This window comes from Triturus cristatus, chromosome 7, assembly GCF_964204655.1.
Source record: "Triturus cristatus chromosome 7, aTriCri1.1, whole genome shotgun sequence".
NCBI lineage: Eukaryota > Metazoa > Chordata > Amphibia > Caudata > Salamandridae > Triturus > Triturus cristatus.
Window position 1 is genome coordinate 1,341,187,656 of NC_140590.1, and position 20,817 is coordinate 1,341,208,472.

Below are 20,817 nucleotides of genomic sequence, written 5' to 3' on the forward strand. Positions count from 1 at the left end.
CGCGGACCTCCACCCTTGGTGCGGATGTGTCGGACCTGCAGGCCGCGCTGGGTGACATCAAGGCGGTCAACGATCAGATGGCCCGGCGGCTGGAGGACTTCGAGGGACGGGCCCGACGCAACAACATCCGTGTCATAGGCGTACCGGAGTCCTCCGACAACCGCCCGGTTGACCTCCTGGTCGAGGAACTCATCCTCCAACAGTTGACCCCTGCAGGCCTAAGTAAGTTCTTTGCCGTGGAGCGGGCCCATCGAGTTCCGGGCGGTCGGCCACGGCCGGGGGCCCCCCGAGGCCTATCGTGGCCAAACTGTTCCACTATAGAGACCGAGATGCGATTCTGCAGGCCTCACGGGTCCACGGCCCGGTTCGTCATGAGAACTCATCCATTAACTTTTATCCGGACTTTACCCAACTTGTCCAGAAACAGCGGATGGGATTCCAGGGGATGAAGCGTCGTCTCCGTGAACTGGGCCTAAAGTACTCTATGCTCTACCCTGCAAAACTCCGAGTGGAACATGAGGATCGGACTGCCTTTTTTGACTCTCCTGTGGCCGTGAGTGACTGGTTGGACTCGCTGCCGGACAGAGGTGGCCGTCCCGGGCCCTCTGCAGGCGCCGAAGGTGACGGGTCCCCTTTGGAGTGACTTTTGGTCCTTGATTTTGCAATTTGCACTGTTCAGCTGGGTTTTACTTCTTTTGTTCATTTTGTCTCACTAGGACCTGTGTGGGGGGCGGGCGGGGACGGGTCCCTTTCCTCCTCCGGGGTCTTTTCGTAGAATGGGGTTAGTAGGGCGACAGGCACACTGCAAGTTGGGGGGGTTTTTTGGCCCGCAGGGGTGCAGGGTGGGGGGAGTTGGATTTGGGGGGGGGGGTTGGGGGGAAGGAGGGGTTGTTTTGCTGTGTGTTTTCTGTTTGCAGGGCGAGGTATTGATTTTTGTCCAGATTCGGGAACTGTGCTACTGACTGGGGGGCCTTTGATCTATTGGAGGGGATGGGGGGGGGACGGGTTGAGACTGATGTCATGGAACGTCAATGGGTTGGGGGACCGTATCAAACGGGGTGTAGTACTGCAGTATTTGCGTCGTCTGACTCCTGATGTGGTGTTTATCCAGGAAACGCATCTGGTTGGTAATGTTTGTCATGCAATGAACAGGGGGGGGATACCGCCTCGTGGCCCATTCTGGTTTCACAACTGGTTCCAGGGGGGTGGGCATTCTCCTGCGATCCTCACTTCCGTTGGATATCACTAGGGTAGTCTCGGATGACAGAGGGCGCTATGTGCGTCTGACTGGGAGGTGGGAGGGGCAGCCCCTTTCCCTGGTCTCAGTTTACGTCCCCCCGGGCCTCCAGAACTCCACCTTCGCGGACCTGGGTCGAATGCTGCTTGAACTTCCGGATAGTCTTTTGCTTATGGGCGGGGACTTTAATTCGGTGGTTTCGGGTGACCTGGATCGTCACCCACCCAGGGCCCTCCCCGCTGCCCAGGCATGGCTTGGTGGACTGTTGGAGACCTTCGGCCTGGTAGATAGTTGGAGATTAATGCATCCGACCCAATGTCAGTACACCTTTTACTCTGGGGCGCATGGGAGTCTTTCTAGGTTAGACTATTTCCTTATGCCCGCGGCGCAGACTGGTCGGATTCGAGAGGTTAGGCACCTGGCGCGGGGTATCTCCGACCATTCCCCGCTGTGGCTGCTCTTTGACACCGAGTCGCGGTCTGCAGGACGGATCGCTCCCATTAACCCGTGGTACCTGCGAGACCCTACGACTCGCGACAGCCTGGTTAAGGCTATGGACCAATACTTCCTTGAAAACGAGGGGTCGGTGTCGTCCGCAATGTCCCTGTGGGAAGCCTTTAAAACCGTAATCCGCGGACACGCCCTCTCCCAGATAGTGGTGGCTAAGAAGCTCAAGAGTGAGGCAGTGGTGAAGCTGGAGACTGACATCTCGGGGCTGGAGTCGGCCTTGGAGACGGGTGTCACTCCGGACGGGCTACATGCCCTCAGCCTGAAACAGTTTGAATACAGGTCTCTTGTCACTGACGCTGCCAAAACGATGTATAGGGAGCAGCAGGGTCGATTGTATGATGCCGGGGACAAGGCGGGAAAGTTGATTGCGTGGCTGGATAAGAAGGAGAGAGTTAATCGTGTGGTCCCGGAGCTGCGTGTCTCGGATGGAGTGTGTGTGACTGAGCCTGGTGAGATTGTGGAATGTTTCGCTGACCACCTCCGGGCCGTGTACTCCCCGGTGACTGATAGGGATGAAGAAGACTCTCGCCTTCTGCTGAGGGATATTGCTTTGCCTTGCCTGTCCGTCGACGACCGTGAGCAGCTGGACGCCCCCTTGTCTGTAGATGAAATAGCAACTGCGATTCGGTCCCTTCGTTCGGGCAAGGCGATGGGTCCCAACGGTCTGCCTATTGAATTATATAAGTTGCGCCCGGATAAACTCGCGCCCTTCCTCCGTCGTATGTTTCAAGAGTCCCTTGAGGCAGGTTCCCTTCCTGACGACCAGCGTCTGGCTACGATAGTCGTGATCCCCAAGGACGGTAAGCCACGAGACCGCTGTGCCTCCTACAGGCCTATTTCACTGCTAAACGCAGAGCCTAAAATCCTGGCTAAAGTCCTTGCCAATCGTTTGTTGAGCGTCATCTGCGATTTGATTCATCCTGATCAATGCGGCTTCATCCCTCACCGTAACACCGCTCTTAACTTGCGGCGTCTTCACGGCGCCCTCGCCAGGGCGGAGTACCTCTCCGAACCAGCCGTGCTGGTTTCTTTAGACGCCACGATGGCCTTTGACACCATCGAGTGGCCATTCCTCTGGGCTGTCTTGACCAAATTCGGCTTTGGGGAAGGATTTCTTGGCTGGGTGAAGCTTCTTTACACGGGACCCATGGCTCAGGTGGTGGTTAATGGGCGGGTTTCTCGGCCCTTCGCTCTCGGTAGGGGTACGAGGCAGGGGTGCCCGTTGTCCCCTCTGCTCTTTGCTCTTGCCCTGGAGCCGCTCGCTGCTTGGCTCCGCTGGGAGCCCTCGATCAGAGGGATCCGGTGGGCCCCGGGCTTCGAGGATCGGGTCTCGTTGTATGCGGACGATATTCTCCTGTATCTCACCTCGCCGCGGCGGTCGCTTAATGTTCTCTTTGATGTTCTGACTTCCTTTGGGAGAAATTCGGGTCTAACGATCAACTGGTCTAAATCCTGTGTCTATCCTATCTCCGGTGACCCTCCTCTCTTGCCGCCTCGGCTTCCGATCCAATTATCTCTGTCCGGCTTCAAATACCTGGGGATATACGTCTCGTTGGACCCGGTGGCTCGCTATGAGCAGAATCTCCTGCTTCCACTTCGGCGTTTGAGGGAGGACACGGCTCGGTGGTGTAAGCTGCCCTTGTCCCCGCTGGGTCGGGCAGCACTGTTTAAAATGCTGTCCCTTCCCAGATTCCTCTATGCACTTCAGAACTCCTTCGATGTCATTCCTGTGTCCTACTTTCGGGAGGTGGAGAGCCTGCAGAGGAGACTGGTGTGGGACGGACGGGCGCGTATCGCTCTGGCAAAGCTTACTCTCCCCTGGTACGACGGGGGCATCGCGCTTCCCGACATTCGCAGGTATTATTGGGCCTCACAGCTATCGGCCATTAACCATGCCACGTATGAGGGAGGAGCCTAGCGCGCAACCAAGATGGCCGCGTAGGTGCGAGGCTCCCGAGGACCTTCGCGACCTCCTGAATTAATCCTGGCGATATCCTGTCCTTGTTGAGGGGACTGTGTCGGTGAACCCGAGCTGAGGCGCCGCCCGTTCTTTGGGCTCGAATCGGACCCCGAATACCGGTGGGAGCATCGATTGAAGGTTGCGGCCTTCTCCTCGCCGGCCCCCCGGATTGGAGTAGTGGGGCGATCTGGGGACGAAGTGAATAACAACGGCGAGCGGGGCTGAGCGACTCGCATACCCCGCACTTTCACTTTCGCTTTTGCGCCCTCCTTGCCTCAGGCGGGGTCGGGCTGCGGAGCGGGGTGCGGTGGTGTTGCCTTGTCCAGGTGCCCGGCTGACCCGCCGGCGGTGGGGTGACCCGCTGCCCGGTGGTCGCACCCGTCCCCCCCCCTGACACCCGTGATTTGGTGTGGCGGCCCGTTTTGGAGATCTTGGCACGACGGTGTAAGGGCCAGCATGGCCACCAAACAAGATGGCGACCGGGCGAAGATGAAGACAACCCGCCGTGGCACGGCGCACCAGGCCAATAGTATGGATCGCTATACGCTCCAAAAGGGTTCTCCGGAGACAGCGCGGTCGTCCCTGGTGGGCCCGACGGAGGCACCTGCCCAACCGGTGGATCTGACCCTCCGGGACGTCATGGGCGCCATCGCAGAGATGAAGGCCTCGGTGGACCAGCGTTTCGATACCTTGGCGCAAAAAATTGACTCTGTCCTGGTGGATGTGGGCCTTGTGAGGGCAGACTTGTCAAAAACGAACGACCGAGTTGACTCCCTGGCCCACACCACAACGAGCCTCACGACGGACGTGGTGGCCCTCCAGAAGGAGGTGCGCCGGCTTGGCCAGGCGAGCGCCCTGATGGACCGGCGAGTGGAGGACTCCGAGGGTCGGGCCCGGAGGAACAATGTTCGCATTATTGGTGTGCCGGAGGGCCGAGAGGCGGAGGCGGCGGATCTCTTTGTGGAAGAATTGATCCTGACTCATCTCCAGCCCCGGGGGCTGAGTAAGCTGTTTGCGGTGGAGCGTGCCCACCGGGTCCCTGGGGGCCGCCCTAAGACCGGTGCCCCGCCGCGGCCTATTATTGCCCGAATTTTTAATTTCCGGGACAGAGACGCCATCCTTCAGACCTCCAGGCAACAGGGACCGGTCAGGCTGGACAACATGGATGTACACTTCTACCCAGACTTTACTCCGACGGTCCAGAAGCAGCGACAGAGCTTTCTCGGTATCAAGCGTCGCCTAAGGGACTTAAACCTCAAGTACTCAATGCTCTTTCCGGCTAAGCTGAGGGTGGAGGTGGATGGCCATACGCACTTCTTCGACCGGCCCGAGGCGGCTGGGGACTGGTTAGATACTTTGCCTGGAGATCGGGGTGGGGGGGGCGCGGCTGGCGGGGAGGGCCCGCCGGATCAGAATTGAGGGGTGACTGTATAGGCCTTGCTCGGGATATTACTCCTTTACCATATATTGCTTTCGTATGTTCCCCTCCCATGGAGGTCGGGTGGGGTCTGCTGGGGGCTTCCCTCCTCCTCTGGGGGACTAGTTAGTACTTAGCTACGGGGCGACAGGCACACTGCACTTTGGGGGGGCTGTCTGGGCTCATGCAGGGGTGCAGGGAGGGGGGAGTTCTGTTGGGACCGGGGGGTGGGGGGGTGTGTTGTTTGTTAACACCGCGAGGCAAACCCGCAACTGTTTTGTTGTTTTTTTAAGATGCTCGGTGGGGGGCGACCGATTGTTTTGACGTATCATGGGGGGTAGGGATTTGATTGTGTTGTCATGGAATGTCAACGGCCTGGGGGATAGGATTAAACGTGGTGTGGTCCTGCAGTATTTAAAACGTATTTCACCAGATGTTGTCTTCTTGCAGGAGACACACCTTATTGGTAACACCTTCAATGCAATGAATCGGCGGGGATATCGTTTAGCGGCCCACTCCGGCTTCACTTCGGGCTCGCGGGGGGTGGGTATTATGGTCAAGAACTCGCTCCCGTTGGAGATTGACGAGGTGCGCCATGATGAGAGGGGACGCTACACTGTTCTGGTGGGACGAATGGAGGGTAGAGTGTTCATCTTCATATCAGTGTACGTCCCGCCTGGGTTACAAGCCACTACATTTGCGGACCTGGGGCGCCTCCTTCTGGACCTTCCGGGTGGCCTGTTGGTGGTTGGAGGGGACTTTAACGCGGTTGCCTCTGGGTCTATGGATCGCCATCCCCCTAGGGACCTCCCCCGGGCACAGGCGTGGCTGCCCGGCCTTTTAGACACGCTGGGCCTGGTGGATTGCTGGCGCTTAAAGCATCCCGTATTGCAACAGTACACCTTCCACTCGGGGGCCCATGGTAGCCTCTCGCGGCTTGATTACATCCTTGTCCCGGCGGCCCATGCAGGGAGGGTGGGGGAGGTGCGCCATTTGGCACGGGGTATCTCAGACCACTCCCCATTGTTGTTGCATTTCGATGTCTTCCCGAGGGGGGATGGCAGAGTGGCCCCGATCAATGCATGGTATTTGCGCGACCCCACCATTCGTGCCGACTTGATCAAATCCTTACAGCGCTATTTCGATGAGAATGTGGGGTCGGTCCCGTCTGCCATCTCCCTGTGGGAGGCTTTCAAGGTGGTTCTTAGAGGGGAGGCCCTCTCCTTTATTTCCAATGCCCGGCGGCGCGAGCGGGAGGAGGTGACCCGGGTTGAGGCCGAGATTGCAGAACTGGAGGGTGACCTGGGGAGCGGGGTAACAGACGCCAAGTTGCATGTTTTGCATTTAAAGCAGGCGGCCTATCGGGCCCTCGTCACGGAGGCGGCCAGGGGCCTCAGTAGAGAGCAGCAGGGGCGATTGTATGATGTGGGGGACAAGGCTGGCAAATTGATTGCGTGGTTAGACAAGAGGGAGAGAGCGAGCCGCGTGGTGCCTTTGATTGAGAGCGTGGATGGTGTGTGCGTCACTGAGCCGGACGCCATTGTCTCCTGCTTCGCGGATTATTTCCGCGAGGTCTACTCCCCGGTTTCTCCCTGCTCGGAGGAAGATTCCCAGGCCTTGCTTCGGGACATCGCACTGCCCTCCCTTACGGTGGAGGACAGGGATTCGCTGGACGCCCCTCCCACCTCGGACGAAATTGCCTCGGCTATTCGCTCGGTTGCATCCGGCAAGGCCATGGGCCCCAATGGTATTCCCATTGAGCTATACAAGTTGCGCCCGGATGTGTTGGCGCCCCACCTGCGCGCGATGTTCCTTGCGGCCCACTCGCGGGGCTCCCTCCCGCCGGACCAGCGTCTGGCTACAATTGTGGTGATCCCCAAGGAGGGGAGGCCCCGTGAACGGGTCACATCCTACCGGCCGATTTCGCTTTTGAACGCGGAGCCCAAAATCCTCGCCAAGGTGTTGGCCAACCGGTTGGTTGGCGTGGTGGGCGACTTGGTCCACCAAGACCAATCGGGCTTTATACCACACCGCAACACGGCGCTTAATCTGCGGCGCTTGCACGGGGTGCTCGCGCGTGTCCCATTTGTGCGGGAGCCGGCCATCTTGGCGTCCTTGGACGCCACCATGGCGTTTGATACGCTCGAATGGCCATATATTTGGGCGATGCTGGCGAAGTTTGGGTTCGGCCCGGGTTTCGTCAGCTGGGTCAAATTGCTCTATTCGGGCCCGCTGGCGCAGGTGGTGGTGAATGGGCGAGTATCTGCCCCATTCGCGCTGGGGCGGGGCACGCGACAGGGTTGTCCCCTGTCGCCTCTCCTGTTCGCCCTGGCCATGGAGCCCCTGGCGGAATGGCTGCGGTGGCATCCTTCTATCCGTGGTCTCCGCTGGACCCCCGAGCATGAGGACCGCGTGTCTCTCTATGCTGACGATATCCTCTTGTATCTTGCCTCCCCGCGCAAGTCACTGATCGTCCTGGTTGATGTTTTGCGTTCCTTCGGTCGCAACTCAGGCCTGGTCATCAACTGGGCGAAATCCTGTGTCTATGTGCTCTCCGGGGAGGCCCCGGTCCTGCCACGGGACTGTCCGATCCAGATTGCCTCCCAGGGGTTCCGGTACCTGGGTATATATATCACTCTCGACCCGGAGGCCCGCTATGAGCGGAACTTGCTGCCCCCCCTCCAGCGTCTGAGGGAGGACGTGGTGCGCTGGCGGCGTCTGCCGCTCTCGCCGCTCGGCTGAGCGGCCTTATTTAAAATGATGTCCCTGCCGCGCCTCCTCTACGCCCTCCAGAATACCATGGACTTGGTCCCAGCACGCTACTTTCGCGAGGTGGAGGGCCTCCAGCGGCGCCTGTTCTGGGATGGGAGGCCGCGTATTGCTCTGGCTAAATTGACGCTCCCGTGGTATGACGGAGGAGTCGCCCTCCCGGACATCAAACGGTATTACTGGGCCTCCCAACTAGCTGCAATTAATCATGGCCTTTACGGGCCCGCCTTGAACCCGGCATTCGAGATGGACCGGACGCTTCTGCCCGGTGGCGATTATAATCGAGCGCTCTACTCTGGCACGCCCGACTCCCGTTTGACGGGACCGACGCGTGTCATGGTGCGTGTCTGGCACGCGGCTAATGCAGCTATGGGGTGGAAGGACCGTTTGACCCGAGCGTCTCCGCTGTATGCATCTGAGAGGTTGGGCTCCCTGTGGACGTCGAAGGGCTTCGAGAAGTGGGACACGATCGGAATCAGCACGGTAGGAGATCTCTGGACGAGGGGGGGATTCAAAACTTTTGAGACGCTGCAGGCGGAGTTTCAGCTGCAGGGCGGTGAGTACTTTCGGTACCTACAGGTCCGCCATGCGCTGGGCTCCGTCTTCACGGATGTTGCATCTATCCCGGAGTCTTCCCCCCCTGGAGGACAGAGTGCTAGATGGCCATGTCCCGGACAGCACGATCTCCCTCATATATAAAAAACTGATTAACGATAGATCGTGTCTGCTGACTAGTCTCCGCGAGGCCTGGGTTGCCGACGGGCTGGAGCTGGACGACGAGGATTGGATTTCCGCGGTGGCCTCTCCGAAAGAGGTGGCCATCCCGGCTCGCCTTCGTTTCGTCCAGCTCAAGATCCTTCACCGGGTCTACGTGACGGGGCCAAGGCTTTTACGTATGGGTTTTGCCGGTGATGGAATGTGTAAGCGTGGCTGTGGTGCGTTGGCAACTTTCATGCATATATTGTGGGAGTGCCCGAAGGTGGAGCGATTCTGGCGTGGTGTGCATGAGGTTCTACGAATGGTTACGCGGGTCACGCTGCTGCCTGAAGCGAGGAGATGCTTGCTGAATGTCTGGGAACCAAATGACTACTCGGTACCGCAGACGCGGTGGGTGACTCTGGGATACATGATAGCCAAGCGTGATATTGCCCAATTGTGGGGATCCCAGAGGCCCCCTGCGGTGTCGGCCTGGAAGGAGCATATGGATTGGTGTATGTTTCGTGAAAAGGTGGTGTATGTGGCGAGGGGTAAACCTGGGGCGTGGATGAAACTTTGGGGCCCCTGGAACGACCTAGCGGGGGTATTTGTGAGCCGCCGCTGCTACCGGCGGTCTCGCCGGCTCCGTCTCCCTAGATGGCGCCCCTCCCTTGGCCGCGGGCGCGCGGTCCCCCAGTCCCTGATCTACTCCCGTCCCCCTCCTCGGAATTTTGCTGCTGGTGTGGATCCCCCACTTATGGAGCACGTGTTGTCACTTTGGATCGAGGGTTGCCTTGCGGTTGTGGTTTGTTTATGTTGTTTTGTATTGAGAAAATGGAACCGTACTGTGGGCATGGAGCTTGGAGACCTGCACCATTGATCACTCCTGTTTTCCTACTGTGCACCGCTGAGAAAAATTTTTTTCTTTTTGCTGTATGTATGTAATATGCTTTTGATGCTCTAGCGGCCGGCCGGGTGGTTGTAGGCCCATACCTGCAACTTCTATAAACTGCAATAAACGGTTTCAAAAAAAAAAAAAAAAAAAAAAAAAAAAAAAACCATGCCACGTATGCGCCTGGCTTGAATCCGGCGTATGAGATGGATAAATTCCTGCTTCCCGGCGGAAACTATAACAGGGCACTTTACTCCAGATCGGCTGGACGGACCCTTACGGGCCCTACTAAGATTGCGGTACGGATCTGGAAGGCGGCCAATGTAGCCATGGGCTGGAGTGAGCGATTAACATGTGCTACTCCTCTGTTTGCTTCCGACCGACTGGGAAGCCTCTGGACAACGAAGGGGTTTGACCGTTGGGACACGATTGGTATTAGTAGAGTGGGAGACTTATGGATTAAGGGTGCGGTTAAAACATTCGCGGCGCTCCAGAGCGAATACGAACTTACGGAAAGGGAGTTCTTTCGCTACGCCCAGGTTCGGCATGCCCTGCTCTCGGTTTTTGGGGAGGGGACCAAGATCCCGGCTTCTTCGCCTCTCGAGGACCGCATACTCGATGGTCATGTCCCCGACAGTACTATCTCTTTAATTTATAAAAAACTTATCAATAATCGGGCTGACCTCTTGGTGCGCCTTCGGGAGGCGTGGACAGGGGATGGGGTGGAACTGGACGACGAGGACTGGCAGTCCGCACTCTCGTCCCCCAAGGAAGTGGCCATTCCAGCCCGTCTCCGCCTGGTCCAGCTAAAGATTCTCCACCGGGTGTATGTGACGGGTCCCCGTTTGGTCTCGATGGGATTTTCTGAAGACGGGCTCTGTAAGCGGGGATGTGGGCTCAGTGCCACCTTTCTCCATATCCTTTGGGAGTGCCGCGAGGTGGCGGAATACTGGCGCCGGGTTCATGTGGTCATGGGCCGGGTCACCGGGGTGGCGCTTCTGCCGGAGGTGCGTCGCTGTGTCCTGAATGTGTGGGAGCCCAATGATTATAACGCGGCTCAGACTCGGTGGGCGGCCCTGGGGAACATGATTGCCAAGAGAGATATAGCGCAGCTTTGGGGTTCCCAGCGGCCTCCCACCGTGTCCGTATGGAAGGAGAACATGGACTGGTGCATGTTCAGGGAGAAGACTGTGTATGTGGCTCGTGGTACACCGGGGGCATGGGGTAGAATCTGGGGGCAATGGAACGCGTATCGTGGGGGTATCTGTACTCCCCCCCTAGTGGACACCGATATTGCTTTGTCCCCCTGACCCTTGATTGTTCCTTGCGACTTTTGGAACAACCGAATATAGACGTTCCTCTCCCGTGACCCCCCCCCCGACCTATCAGTACTCCTTCCTCTTGATAGCTATTTGAAGGTCTGAAGTAGAGTCCCCCGGATGTAGCCTGACCCACACTTTTGCCCTTATGCCTCGCCTTTTGTTTTTATTTGTTATTTATGTTAATCCTATGTATCCTGCTTCCCTAGGACTATCCGGAGCCATGTACGGGGCTGGGCCCCGGGAACCGACTACTGCCTTAACAACTGATGATCCTTTCTGAATCTAGCGGCCGGCCCTGATGGTTGTAGGCCCATGCTTGTAATTGATTTATTGTTCAATAAAATTTTCTAATAAAAAAAAAAAAAAAAAAAAAAAACTGCATTTACAGATTGCAGTGCCAAGCTGGCAGAGTAAAACATTTTCTTGCCTTTTGGATTCTCTGCCAGGATGACTGGTCGGAAATAATTTAGGGTTCATCAGAAACTGACATGTGCATAGGCACTGGATCATACACCGGCGCTAGGGTGGCATGAACCACGTGGATCTTGGCCAGGGCAGAAATCTGTACCAGAGTCAGTACGGGTGCAGTAACAAGTCCTGAGGGGACAGAGCACCAGTGAAGGACCTGGTGGTGATAACTGAACTGGAGCCCATTGCTGTTCTATGGGGGGCAAAAGTGCACCAGAGACAGCCAGAAGTTAACTTAAAATTTTCATAATGGTCTATTTGATGTCCTTGATCTGCTAGGTCAATAACAGCTGGGGAAACTCATAGTGCGTCAGGATGAACTGAGGATTTGGCTTCAAGGCTGGTGACCTTGACTAAGTTAAACTGACAAGTTGATGCCCTCAAGCCTTCTCTTTGGAGTCAGACTGGTGGGATGGGGTCAAAGTCAGCTTCTCTTTCTTATGCCTGCATTTGGACTTTAACTTATTGAAGGAACTTGAGTAGGAAGAGGAACGTTCACAGAAAAAGTTGTGATCAGAATTGCACGGAAAGCATGAACTGGATCTATGCAAAGGCTGCGATATCCAACTTTGCCTCTTGGTGTCCAACTTTCTTCGGGTGCATGAGGGCAAACTTTTTGTCATGTCCTGGGCCCAGGCACCAAAGGCTCACCATGTGCAGGTCCATGATTCACATCTTCCTCCAGCACTGATGGCATGGCATGCGTCCTGTTATTTTCTGGGGCGATATTGTTTCCTAGCAAACTGAAGAAAAGATTGGAGTTGTGCAAAAAGTGACACAGTTGGGAGGAGCACTCTGAAACCATGTTACTATGTGCAGAAAGAAACAAACTGACATTAGTATGGAGGGGTGGCGCTTATATGCGATTCGACTCCGTTACTTCTGGGACGGTATGGAGTCAGCCAAACAAAAGACACTCCGTTCAACTGTGTCCATATTTCAAGCAGAAAATACGCCTGAATGTAGAAGACCTCTGGGAATGTGCTGAAATGGAACTTGGGGCTGGCAGAGCAACACCCATTTCCGAAGTGCTGCCTGTGAGATATAAAGTGTCATGCATCTTTTGCAGTACTTCAAATATCAACTACTGACTTGCACGTTGTGATTCTCCATTAGGATACTTTAGAGTAATACAATTTCAGACAGATGTGCACCAAATGGTTATGGACCAAGTTAAATCACGTCTGGCTTGCAATATAACAGTTCTTTAAGCAGAAAAAAAAATAATCAACAGGGCTAAAACAGATAGATGTTCTTTATTTTCCGTGATAAATTAAATATTAAACGCAAATGCTGGAATAGTAAATTTCAATACAGTGCAGTCACACTAAAAGTATGACCAAATTGAAATGGGGATTTATTATAGAGAGTGTGTGTGAGTGTGTGAGTGAGTGTGTGAGTGTGTGTGTGAGTGAGTGTGTGAGTGAGTGTGTGAGTGAGTGTGTGAGTGAGTGTGTGAGTGAGTGTGTGAGTGTGTGAGTGTGTGAGTGTGTGTGAGTGAGTGAGTGTGTGAGTGTGTGAGTGAGTGAGAATATATATATATATATATATATATTCACTGAAAAAAAACATAGGTTTCAGGCACGTTATAGTTAGGAATTAGCATTTAAAAAACCATAGAAATTCACTGAAAAAACCATAGGTTTCAGGGGCGTTCTAGTTAGCTGGACTTTTAACTCGTACAAAACCATTGAAATTCCCCCATTATAGTTAGTTCAGCTAACTATAACTCGCGCACCCGGAATGCACTGCTGATGACGTCACATATTACATCACTCATGACATGGTCAGTGACATCACTCATGACATCACTGATGACATCTCAAATGACATCACTGATGACATCACTCATGACATCATCCAGTGAATGTGCGTTTTTCTGAAAATTAAATATATGTTTTATATATGTATATCTCAATGTCGATGGAGGAATAAATGGGTAAATAAGTGTAAATGGATGTTTGTTTTTTTAAATTGATTGTATAACTGACTAAGTGTATCTTAGTGAATACATGGCTTAGTGAGTCATGTTTAAATATCTGTTTCAGTCTCTCACTTTGTTTATAAGTGGCTGCATGGATTGGTGAGTAGCTACACAAGTGTCTATATAGGTTATTAGTTGGTTTTTTGAGTATCAGTATAAGTGTCTATGGTTTGGTGGGGGGTATTACGTAGTGCATAGATGCATGAATGAGTGACTCATTGTTTGTATGTGTTGAAGACCGCATGTGTGCAGGACTGTATGGGTGGATGAGTGTGTGTATGGGTGTGTTAGTGAGTGAGTCTCAATAGTGTCTTTATGAGTAACTACATATGTTTTAAACTAGTATATGTGACTATTGGTGTATATAAGTGAGTATATGTGAGAGTGAGAGATTGGAAGAGTTCCTGTATGAATAAGTATGTGTTTCTATAAGTGATTGTTTAAAAGACTAAGTATGTGTAAGTTTCTGTAGAAGTAAGTGTGGTGGTGTGTGTATAACTGTATATGCAAGTAAATGGATGTTTGATTCTTTATTAGCATGAGTGACTATGTGTGTGAGTAACTCTATGGATGAGTGGCGTTGTGTAACAGGATGTATAGGTGTATGAGTACATATGATGAGTGAGTACATGTATGAGCGACTGTATAGGACTGTTGGTGAATGAGTGGATGTGTATGAGGATCTTAGCAATACCAGTTACAACAACCTATTCAGTAATTCTATGTCCATTGTTTTGAAAATTTTAGTTTCTATTTTTGAATGTGTGTATCAAAGGTTATATTAGGGTGAGAGGAGGTCTGCCACTCTATCACAAGGATGAGGTCATGAGTGATGTCATTTGAGATGTCATGAGTGATGTCATGAGTGATGTCACTGACCATGTCATGAGTGATGTAATATGGGACGTCATCAGCAGTGCATTGCGGGAGTGCGAGTTATAGTTAGCTCAACTAACTATAACGGGGGAATTTCAATGGTTTTGTACGAGTGAAAAGTCCAGCTAACTATAATGCTCCTGAAACCTATGTTTTTTTTCAGTGAATTTCAAAGTTTTTTTTAATGCTAATTTCTAACTATGCCTACAGAGATAGGACATGTGAAGAAAGAAGAAAAACGCACAGAAAGAAAAAATAGAAATGCAGAAAGAAGCAACAGAAGTCCTCAAAGACGAAGAAAAGTGCATGAAGAAGGATAACGTGGAGAAAGAACAAACAGAAGAGCAGAAAGAAGCCTTGTTGAAAATCATCCTGAACCCTCAACTTTTTCAGACGGATACTGGTGGTAACTGAGTCTAACTAACCAGGACTAGAGCCAGTGCTATGCTAAAAGACACTTAGAATACAGTGAAAACACCTACATACACTAGGGAACACCATGCGTTGGGGTCCCCCTGTGATTAGCATGACCTCCTCTGTAAGCCCCTAGTATATAATAGGGCAGGGGGACTAAAACTACCTCTTAAAACACGCCACAGGGCGTGTTTGCACACGTCACCTCAGGCCCCGTTCCCTCCCTTCCCCACTGTGTAAGCACGCCCTGTGGCCGTTTTAAATTGGGGGATTAAGTCCCCTTGAATCCTGAGGGTCCCTAGGGTCCAACTAGCCCACTAGGTACCTCCAGTAAGCGCCACAGAGCTGCGTTGCAGAGAGGTGTAAAAAGGGGCACGGCCTAGACCACCTCTCTGCAACGCAGCGCAGTGGCGCTTACTGGAGGTACCTAGTGGGCTAGTTGGGCCCTAGGAACCCTCAGGATTCAAGGGGACTTAATCTCCCAACTTAAAACGGCCACAGGGCGTGTTTACACAGTCCTACAAATTTGGAAGGGGGCCATGTGGCCCCCCTCCTGAGGCCTTAATCGGCCCAGGGACCCCAACCCCCGGTGCATGTCCTTTTTTTTTTTTTTTTTATTCTTTAGGAGGGGGGCTGCGTTGCCCCCCTCCTCAGGCCACTTATGGCCCCGGGGACCCCATCCCCCAGGGCCGCCCTTTGTTTTTTATTATTTTTTTTTTAAATGTATATTTATAGAAACACCCAGGACATGCTGGACAAACCGTACGTACCCATCACCATGACGATTTGCGTGATATTCATTAAAAGGCGGCTATGCCTACAATGAATCCACGTGAAATGTATTTACACCGCTAGTGAAGCTCTGACGTGTCTGAGGCCCTACCGTGCCTAATCCCGGCGCCCCCGCCGGTGGGTACTCTCCAAGTAGACACCCTTGTCGTTTATTTATACAAACATGGGTAGCTATTGACGGGCACATTTAATACACACGCACACCAAGCCATTCAAAAGGGATTCGACAAAAATTCGACCAAAACTATGCAAGAAACCCCCCTCACGGTTAATAAAACACATATCCACCGCCGGATGTGTAATACTTTTTATTTTACTCTCTGGAAAGGAGACAAACCTGACTTGAGAATCACAGTGCGCTCCTGGCTGAGCCCAATGCTGTGTTACACCCACCAGTGCTCGCCGAGTGCCACACACCTCTGTGTTGTATTCCACCAGCTAGTGCGTATGCTATGACACTCTCTAGCCCATGTGCACTGTAACACCACCCCGTGAATATGTCATGCCACACTTGCCTTCGCACGGGTTATATTGCCCCATCTAACGTGCCTTCCTCGATGCCTATGTTATAAAGCACAGCGCTATGCCATACTTATTACAATCTGGGATCCATATCTTTGTCACAGTGCATATGCAATGTTACACTCCCCAGCACATATTTTATATTACAACTTTAGAGACTAACAGTGCCCTGTGCATATTACACTCCAAGGTGCATATCGCATAGCATGCGCTAGGGCCTGTTCTATCTCGCGCTCTCCAATGAACCTATCATTGCGCACAATGTATTGCATATTATATTTCACGCCCGGTTCATCTTATATCACACTTTTTGGTGCATAGTTTATACCATACACTATATCTAGTTTTCATTTTCATCATGCTCTCAGGACTATATTCTATATACCACTGCGTTCACCTACCCTTTTCACAGGCATTACATTTTGCGATGGGGGTGGAGTGTCAGGGGGTGTTTCTGCCAAGTGAGCCCGGAGTCACAGTCACAAACGTCCTCTTCTTCCTGAATAAAAGTGAGATTATGCTGCATACTTGTTCATATTTTAAGTAGTTCGCACAGACACACATTTTAAAAACAATAAAGTTCCTAATACCCGCCTTCTCTGAACAGTTAGCTTGCTGCCCCATCCACCTCCTCCCTATCCTCTGTTGTCTGAATCCATGGATTAGCCTTCTCCCTCCTGCCATGCATGGTCTGATGTGCTGCCATTGCCCTCCATTTTAGCATGATGTACCAGTCCACTCCTCCTGCCCTCCACTGCCCAATTCTATGCCCCATCATTGACCTCCTGCTTAGCCTCTGAGCTTAGCTTGCTGCCCCTATTCTCCTTCCCCCTGCCCTCCGATGTCTTTGTGCATGCCCCTGCTCCATCCTTCTTGCCCACCATGTTCCATGGACCTGCCACTCCTATCTACTCGGAGTGTTCTGTTGAGCTGCCACTCCCCTCCCACCTGCCTAGCATGGTCAGATGACTGTAACCTGTCCCTGCCACCTCCACCCGGCCTGTCCACATTCCATGCCCCTATCCTCTTCCTCCTGTCCTCCATGGTCCATTTTACTGCCACACCCTTCTGCCCTCCCTGGTCTGTTGTGCTGCAACTGCTCCTCCTGCCTGCCCCACGTGGTCTGTTGTGAGGCCCCTTCCCCTGAACTCTCTTGTCTGTGACCAAGTCCTGACCCTCCCTTCTATCCTCCATGGTCCTTTGTGCATACCCCTGAACCCTCCTTCTTGCCCATTATAGCCATTGTGCTGCCACTAACCCTCCTGCTTGCCATGCATGGTCTTCTGTGCTGCCACGGCCCCTCCCACCTTCCCTGTGTGGTCAGCTAGCTGCCCCTGACCCCCTCCCACCTTCCCTCCATGGTCTGTGTGTATGCCATCATAGTCTCACTGTTGCTCTCCATGGTGTGTCTTGCTTCTAGTGCCCATCCTGCCTGACCTCCATGGTAATCTTGCTGCTCCTGCCCTGCCCCCTTGCCCCCAGCCCTCTGTTTCCATGTGCAGACCCTATTCCCTCCCTCCTGGCTTGTCTGTTCCATTGTAATGCCCCTGATCCATCCCTCCTGCCCTTTATGGTCTGTTATGCTGCAGCTTTCTCTCCTGTCTATCCATTATGGTCAGCTAGCTACCATTGCCTCTTTCACCTCTGTTCTCTGTTGTCCATGTGCATGGTCCTGTCCCCTCCCTATTTCTTTCTATGGATTTTTGTGCTGCACTCCCGTCCCGCATGCCCTGTGTGGTGTATTGTGCTGCTGCAAACCCTGATGCCCACCCTGTAGGGTCAGTTTGGTGCACCTCTCCATATCCCTCCTGTCCTCTGTTATCCGAGTCCATGTCCCTACCCCAATTCCTCCTGCCTTCCATGATCCAATGTACCATACTTGCGAACATTTTGAACTTGGTAAGAGGGAGATTTTGAAAAAAAAACTGGGGTATTGATTTTCCCCTTTGAGTTACATTGAAAGAGGAGATTGTAGACAGGAGACAGATCAAATAAAGCCCATTTGAGCTTAAAAACATTGGACATTTCCTGGCTGAATCGGGTCTGTTGGCATGTATGGTTGTACTACCACTGCCTCTTCCTTATGCCCACAATGGTCTATTATATTGCCACAGCCTCTCTTGCCAGTCCTATATTGTTGCTTTGTTGCCCCTGCCCTCCATAGTCTGTTGTGTTGCCACTGCCCTTCCTGCCTGCCCAGTGTGGTCAAATTGTTGCCTCTGCACCCTCCTACCTGCCTTTAATTTTTAGAGTCCGTGCCCCTGGCCTCTGGCTTTCAACAGTATCCTAATGAACAACTAGATTGCTAACATTCTACATTTATTACAAAAGTGTGGAAAGCCGGACGTCATCTTGATGTAATCAAAACTGTAATACCTAGAGCATTTCCTTTAGAAATTACATATATGAGAGGGTCTTATTTGCATCAAAATTATGGTTAGTGCACTAAAAAACTAAAATGAGGATATATTTTCTGAGTTTTCAAATAGCGACAAAGAACTTTTAAATTATTTGTTATCTTTTTTTACCCAGTTGACCACTTGATTAAATGTTGCACTTAGGGGAGAGGATGTGGTGTTAGTTCCAGAGCTGCAGACTTTGCAACTGGGGAACCAGGTTGGAGTTTCTGCTTCAGCTCGACATTCTGTGATTCTGGTCAAATCACTTAATCTCCCCAGGTCTACAACCAAAATGAATTTTTTCTTGTGTGATGTAACCAATGCTCATGTAAAGCACTCCAATACCTGACAAGTCTGCACTATATAAAACTGCAAAAACACAAAAAATAAAAAGTGTTTTGCACACTTCTGTCATTGGGGTACATGTGGGCTACATCTGGGTGATATTTGTGCTGCATTTCGGCTTTTTTGTCTCTGGTGGCCATCTTGGGAGATTTATTTGTTATGAAGTTTCCTAATTTCCTCATTCACTGCAGTCTCCTCAGTAGGAAATACTTTCAGTTTTTTACTTTGATTCCCTCAAGAAGGTATTCAGATATGTCACACATTTGCCATAAATTCTGAATGTTAGCACTCTAGTTGCTCATTAGATCACTGTAGTAAAGCTACTGCTCACCAGGGAAGTCTGCTGCTGGTATTCAAAGTGCATGTTTCAGTCTGCATGTCAGAATTTTTTTATGAAATAGAAGAGGATTTGAGAAGTCAAAATGTGCCCTATTTTTTCTTTCTGCAACACTAATCATACTTTCTATGGCAAAATGAACCCCCTCATTTTGTTCCTTTTTAAATTAAATGTTTTAAGAGTTACCACTTTATTCCAATCAAGATGGCTTCAGGTGTGCAATACGTTTGTCATAAGTAGGACTGTTAGCGCTCTAGTTGTTCTTTAGAACACTCTGGGAAGCTGCAGTAGAACACAAAGCAATCAACTGAGTCTCTGCCCTTGTTGGATGTACATGTTTTACTGAGAATGTCAGACTTCATTCTCACATGACTGAGAAAGATAATGTGAATTTACAGAAAATATGCTCTCAGTTTAGCTTATAGATCACCTTCCAAACCTCTGTGAGAAAAGCATGAGAAAATAGTTTTCTCTCAAACATGATTCATGGTATCCCAGCAGAAGGCTTTTTCCCATGGTAAAATCACCTTAGAACACACCACAATTCCTAAAATGAGTATGGTACCTCACCATTATTAAATGGTTGAGGAAAATTATCTGGATGCTGCCCCTTTCAACCCAGAAGACTGTAGTCAATGCCCTAGTCACCTCGCGGCTTGACTATGGAAATATCTTGTATCTTGGGTCAAATAAAGCTGTTGTCAGGCGACTACAACTTGTTCAAAATGCCGCAGTCCGACTGCTGTGTAAAATTCCAAAAAACTCTGAGGTCTCTAGCTACCGCCGTGAGCTTCACTGGCACAGGGTAGACAGCAGAATCCGCTTCAAAGCCTTGACGTACATGTTTAGAATCAAGGCAGGTACAGCGCCTAAATATCTCCTTGCTTTGGCCATTCCCTATCTTCCCAAACGTAATCTCCGTTCACAATCTCTCTCATACTTCTGTGTTCCCAGATTTAAATTGGCAAGAATGGGTGGCAAATCATTTGCCTACCTGGGTCCGGCACTTTGGAATACTCTTCCTCCCTTCATTCGTAAAGAAGACAACTATGGCAGATTTCGGAGAAATGTTAAGACCTGGCTATTCGAATATTAACGTGAATAGCCAGTCTCTTCACCCCTGACTTTCTTGACTTCCTTGATGGTAGCTCGGCGCCGGGAAACCCTTTTTGGGTAACTGTTGCGCCTTATAAGTTTACGAAATAAATAAATGATTTATAATGTAACTAAAGTCTTAAAACCTTCTATTAATTGCAATGCTTTTTAATGAGGTGCTATCATGTATATTGGTCCCAAGATGGCTGCCAACACTTCTTGGATGAAGTGCTGACAGCCAATCAGATCTCACAATGAGATGTGTGGTTAGGCTCCGCCCAGATATATATGTGATTTTACTTTTGATTTTCTCAGGAACTACTGAAAGATTTACACCATTTAACCAAAAGGCACGACTCTGAACCAAGGGCTACCTTTTTGCCAAATTTGGTGTAATTCCGTTCAGCAGTTCAGGCTGTAGCTGCGATTAAAGGTTCCTATAGAAAATTGCATGGGGAAAACACGTTTTGGGGACCCCCCTTTTTTCTCGGCCCCCGCTTGATGAATCACCCAGAGACTTTCAGGATGGGAGCGGACCGGAGCGCCCCACCAGTTTTGAAAATTTCGTGAAGATTCGTCAACTGGCGCCAAAGTTATTCCAAATAGAATGTTGCGGATTTCCTATGGATAATAGGTCCCAACTATAACTACCTACTGGCAACCGCCAGTAGGTAATATAAATAAATAAATATATATATATATATATATATACATATATATATACATATATATACACACACACATACATATCTACTGGCGGTCGCCAGTAGATAGTTATAGTT